General features: G+C 42.3%; 1 pseudogene across 1 annotated transcript; it reads right to left on the bottom strand.

Moving 5' to 3' along the window:
• Window positions 1-3,159: 3,159 nt before the first annotated feature.
• On the bottom strand, window positions 3,160-3,824 carry LOC307103112 (Golgi SNAP receptor complex member 2-like; annotated as a pseudogene). The gene has a single exon. The product of its transcript is annotated as a Golgi SNAP receptor complex member 2-like (transcript).
• Window positions 3,825-6,156: the final 2,332 nt, after the last annotated feature.

The following is a 6,156-nucleotide window of genomic DNA, read 5'->3' as shown; positions in this document are numbered from 1 at the left end:
AGGCAAAGATCCTCTGTTTTGAAGATCTTCCAGAATGGGACCTATTCCTTAGAACTGGCTGATCAGAGAGTGTGTAGAATCCCTCAGAACCTATAAAATATTTCTTAGTTAAGCATCACAATAGTATAAGTATTTAAAAAAAAATTCTTTGTTAGAGCCTTTAGTTAGATAAAATAATACTAGTATAGCCATTATACATTTAAAAATAATTTATTTGCTTAGAGAAATTGATAAATTTCCAAAGATCTGTTTATACATTAGATTTAATAATGCCATTTATGATACAGAGAATGGCTACAACTTTGGGAAAAGCTAGAAGTGGGAATGATCTTTTCTGAGCTCCTCCTCCACTCTATGGGGAAGTATTTTACTATCTTACATCAATAACTAGATCCCTGTTACAGAAAATAAAATTTCTTTGTGTCTTATTTTAATTAGATGAAATAAGAGTCATAAATATTAGCCAATGTTTATAAAAAACAACTGATCACTGATTAAAAGTATATAATTTCAGCAAGCTTTTAATCCTTGAGTTGGAAAAATACTTGTAAGCTATTTGGAAACTGTTCAAAGTAGGGAACTATTTGTAATGTACTGTTCACTTCACCCTCCTGGTGAACTAAATCTTGAATACAAAATTAACTTCACCTAAAGAATTATCTACAAAGGTTTATTCTTTTTTTTTTTCTTGTATATCCCTAGGAAAAATGTCTTATAACCAACATGTAATTTTTCAAAAATGCCTTTGGCAAGTGTTTCAATTTTCCTGGGGAAAAACAACACCTTCCCCTCCCCCCCCCGCCATATAAACACACAAGCACGTAAATTTGCACTGCCTTGTTCTAGAAACAGTGCAATCTATATTAATAAAATATAGATTATTTACACATTTGTGCAACTATATAAGATGTTTCCTAATGAAATCTATTAAGAGCATGATTATATAAATGTATTCTATTCTACCTAATGTCTTTATAATAGTTTGGCAATTAGTGAAATTTATGAATTCTTTAAGTATTACTTCACATGCCACCTAGAAAATTCTTTTAAGCTAAGCCATTTAGTAAAAGGAATTCACCATTGCTGAAAAGGAAAAAGAGAAAGGGGGAAAATGATCTGATATTTTAACTAACACAGTATGAAAAATTTTATAATGAGACCTTCCTTAACCTCAGGATTTGTACTTCTTAAAGATGTAATAAGACTTATTCCAGTGAGTTTGGAATAACAAGTTATTGTTCTTGATCAAATACTAAAAATGGAGCATATTTTAAGTTCAGTATCCATCACTCTGACAATAGTCACATGGAATGCTGACCTTTGTACGCCTTTTGCCAAAGTACAACATGATCATATACTGAAGGGAAAATTATAAAGTATCACTTGTCTGAGACATATACTTCAACCAACTGAAACTTCTCTTTAGGAAATACTTTAATTAAAAAAACAAAAGTCTTTAAAACTTAGGTTCTGAGATAATACTATATTTCTTCAAAATGAAACACTGCCTGGTCTGTGATTTGGTGACTGATTTCTGGAACTTGGTGGTGATGAAGTATCTTAGATCAGTCTATTAAGAGCAAGGCCCTGATTAAATCTGATTGTAGGTTCAGAAAATGAACCTCTCTTCCTCATTTCCTGCCAATCATATTATCCCTAACATAGAAGTGTTCCTCTTTTCCTTTGTCTCAGAGTCTACTGATGATTTAGAGGCATTAATGAGAGATATAGAGAGGGTAAGAGGTAGAGAAAGAGAGAGAGAACGAATTAGAGAGAATGACTATTTTAACCTTCAAAATTTCCCTCTTTGGTTCAAAGACAACAGTAATAACTTTTATTGTTTATTCATTATCTCAGAATTAACAACCGAGATTCTGAAATTCACATAAATGTGACTGGAAAAAATGGCATTAGAAGAAATTTTTTCTTTTCTGCAGGACAAAGGACAAAATAAATTATTCTTAAGTTAATAAGGATATTAAATAATAAAATACTCCTGGAGAACACTATTCTACAGCAAAAGCCTATACCCTAGGCAGAGACAAGCAGTATGTGAATTTCAACTGATGCTAGCAAATGATTAGATATCATTTAATCCTATATAATAATGAGCTAATATGCAAATGGTCATCACACCCTCACGCCCTCACTCTGGAACTGCTCAGACACTCAACACTGGGGAGAGAGAAATGGGGACCAGCCAGGCACAAATGAGCTCATGAGAGAGGAGTGGGAACCAGCCAGGCTGTGGCCCGAGAGAGGGACAAGCCGCCCACCCCACGGTCCCGGGCACCAGTGGCTGGGGCTATAGCCTGGGAGAGGGACAAGCCTCCCACCACGTGGTCTCAGGTGCCAGTGGCTGCAATTGTTCCTGCGTCCCAGGAGAGGGATAAGCCACCTGCCCCATGGTTCCGAGTGCCTACAGCTGCAGCCCAGGTTAAGCAGCCCGCCCACAGTCCCCTGCAGCTGCAGCCAGCCTGGGTGAAGCTGGCCCGGGTCCTGTGTGCCTGCAGCCAGGCAGAGGGAGGGAAGCCCAGGTCGTGGGTGCCTATGACTGGCAAGAGGAGGGAATCCTGAGTCCTGGGTGTGGGGCGAGGCAGAGGCAGTTAGGGGCAATCAGGTCAGCAGGGGAGCAGGTAGGGACAATCAGGCAGGCAGGCAGAGGTGGTTAGGGGTGATCAGGCAGGCAGAGGTAGTTAGGGGCAATCAGGCAGGCAGGCAGGTGAGTGGTTAGGAGCCAGCGGTCCTGGATTCCTAGAGGCAGTCGGACATCCACCAAGGGGTCCTGGATTAGAGAGGGTGCAGGCCAGGCTGAGGGACCTCCCCTCCGTGCATGAATTTTGTGCACTGGGCCTCTGGTTTTTATATAATAATCCTAAAAAAGAATAGATTCATGTTTTTTTCCTCTTTTTTTTTTTTCCTACCCACTGTGAATCTTAGTAGCACTCGCATCCCCACCAAGATGTCACAAACAGAGCAGGTTTGAAATGCTCACTAGGTTACAGATCACAATTACTTCTGAGTGGTTTTCACAGTTAAGATGGACATACATTTCAAAAAATGGCCTCTGGGCCCCCCATCTCTCTTTCACGCACACATACACAGTCACACACACTCTCATGCAGTGGGAACGTTGTCCAGCTGCTGGGCTTAGCTGGTTCATGTCAGGTACTGCACCATGAAGAACATGACCACACAGGTGAGTAGCATCCCACCAATCGTAAAGTACTTGTCCCGGAAAGCCGGCTTCTTGATGAGCCACATCACGGTGTTGGACAAGCCCAGCATGTTGGCAATGTCAAGGATCCTCTTCTGAGTCCCCTTCAAGGTCATTCTCTAGGCCCTCAGTCCCTCCAGAATACTGTGCCCACCTCCAATGAGGTCATTCATGCCTTGGTGAATTTCCTGGAGGGAGAAGTTAAACTGCAGTGATTTATCCATTGGTATGGTGGTGTCAGAGTCATTGGGGGTGAAGGTGCGAGACAGAAGCTCCTCTCGCTGTCTCTCCTACTGCTCCCTTGTGTATCGCTGATGCTGGAAGTTTCTGAGAGCAGTCTGCAGGTGCTGGACATCATACTTTAACTGGTCAACATGAAGTTTGGCATTCTGTCTTTTGTTGGGAGGCTCCTTGCTGGATAAAATCTCCAGGCGTTCTAGCTGGCTGAATATCTGGTCTATGCTTGCTTGGATTTTGTTTTCTACTAAGTGCACAGACTGCTTGTCTGCCGTCTCCAGGCGTCCCATGTGAGACTGGATCTGGTGGACCTGCTGTGCGTTTGCTGGTACAGCGGTTCCATGTCGCCGGCCCAGCCGGGTCCTGCTCCGGCTTCCTCCCAACACGTCTTCACAGCCCTCCGTCTGTTTTTTCCTCTTTAATAATTGCTTTAGCCTGAGTCCGTTTATACCACAATTTACCAAACACACACATAAAATAATTGTTTCTCAAGAAAATTTTTCATCAGATTGTGTATTAAGTCATTAATTGAAGGTATATTTCTCAATATATACAAAGATGCCTCCAAGCAATTCAGTCAAGCACAAATCTATCTAATGATATGTATGAGGTAACAGAATTGCTATGTCAGAATTGTGAATATAATTAAAAAGCTTCAGATTACTAAATAACATCGATTATCCACATTATCCTCTAGATTACAGACAAGAATATGCCTAATTATTTTATTTCTGGAATGCATAGTGGAAGAGATCTTACTCAAATAATAGAACTAGAAAAAAAATGTTTCTTTGTGTTTTACCACTCTTTCCTGACTACAGGCAGTCCGCGGGTTATGTTGGACTTGACATTCGTCATTTCGTGGTTATGTCACCATCTCCCATTTATTTATTAAAAAAAAAAAGTTCTGTCATTTCCACATATGTACATATGTGCTTTATGTTTTTTATTATTTACTAGTAGCCCGGTGCACAAAATTTGTGCATGGCGGGGGTGGGGTGGGGGGCAGAGTCCCTCAGGCAGGCCTGCACCCTCTCCAATCTGGGACCCCTCGGGATGTCTGACTGCTGGTAAGTACAACACAGATGAGTAAGAGCCTATAATCTGATAAATAAAATTATTGGGAGGTATTGTTTTGAGGTATTATTACATATTCCCACACATTCTCCTTTGTTTTCTCTTTTTCTTATCTCCAAGATAAGTAGCTGGTTCTGCCTTTATTGCTAATGGAGAAAGATTCAACAGAACATTCTGGATGGTGGCTACCTGCGTGTAGACATAGGTAAACATTTATTGAGCTGTACAATTGAGATTTCTGTATTTTGCCTGGAAATTTGGCTCTTGTGTTTGCATAAACATAAGCAGTGGCTTCTAACCCACCGGTTAGAATCATTCAGGGATACTTGAAATTTACTGTTGGCTGGATACTCTCCAAATCAGCAGAATCAGAATCTATTGAAATTGAACAGAATTGAAACACTAATTTCTAAAGAGGTAGACTTGTTGTTTGGAATATTTTACACACACACACACACACACACACACACACTCCTCAAGTAATTCCCATGAACAGCTAATATTGAAAATCAACCCCCAAGGGAATTTAGAGTCCTTGTAAGGGGGCAGGAGAATTCAGGCACAGTAAATAGACAGTTGTGTTGCTAGAAACAGCAGGAAATGTGGGCCTTCCCTCATGCCCTACAGCAGCCTACAAAGCCTCGCGCTGCCCGCCTCACTTCCCCAGACCCCTGATGGACCCGGACCCACCAGGCAGGGCCTGGCGCTGCCCACCCCACCTCCCTGGGCCTCTGATGAAACAGGACTTTGCGGGCGGGGCCTGGCGCTGCCCACCCCACCTCCCTGGGCCTCTGATGAAACAGGACTTTGCGGGCGGGGCCTGGCGCTGCCCACCCCACCTCCCTGGGCCTCTGATGAAACAGGACTTTGCGGGCGGGGCCTGGCGCTGCCCACCCCACCTCCCTGGGCCTCTGATGAAACAGGACTTTGCGGGCGGGGCCTGGCGCTGCCCACCCCACCTCCCTGGGCCTCTGATGAAACAGGACTTTGCGGGCGGGGCCTGGCGCTGCCCACCCCACCCCCCGGGCCCCTGATTGACCAGGGGTCGGGCCCTGGCACTGCCCACCCTGCCTGTGTATGCAAATTTACCCACCATCTTGGTTGAATTAATTTGCATATCACTCCTGATTGGCTGGTGGCAAAGCGGAGGCACGCTCAATTTATATGTTTCTCTATTATTAGGTAAGATTTGCCACAAGTAAAGATCAGGAATTGTTATCTTTCTTTTAAATTTTTTTACTGATTCACTTCATTACTGCTGTGGATGTGCTCCATGTGAGTGACGTAAGTGCTTATGTAGGTTGGTTCCCACTTATGGCGAAAATACCGTTACATCACCATAGGAACGTAACCCGAGGACTGCCTATAGTTTGAAAATCATTAATTCCCAGAATGTGGGACAAAGAATTAATGGCATAAAGTAAACCTTAAACACTATTGCTTATGCTTTCCATTTTGTTTCCCAAAAGGGAACTTTCTGATTTAATAAATAAATTTTCCATTGATGAAAATGTTGCAAGCTAAAATCATGTTCATCTGCCTGAAACATGAAGGGATTAAAATAATTTGCTGTAGGTAGAGAAAGTCAAAATGTGGCTCTGCAATAGAAAAACATTGTATTTATT

The sequence above is a fragment of the Cnephaeus nilssonii genome (assembly GCF_951640355.1).
Source record: "Cnephaeus nilssonii genome assembly, chromosome: 1".
NCBI lineage: Eukaryota > Metazoa > Chordata > Mammalia > Chiroptera > Vespertilionidae > Cnephaeus > Cnephaeus nilssonii.
This window is presented reverse-complemented; position numbering and strand designations above follow the sequence as displayed.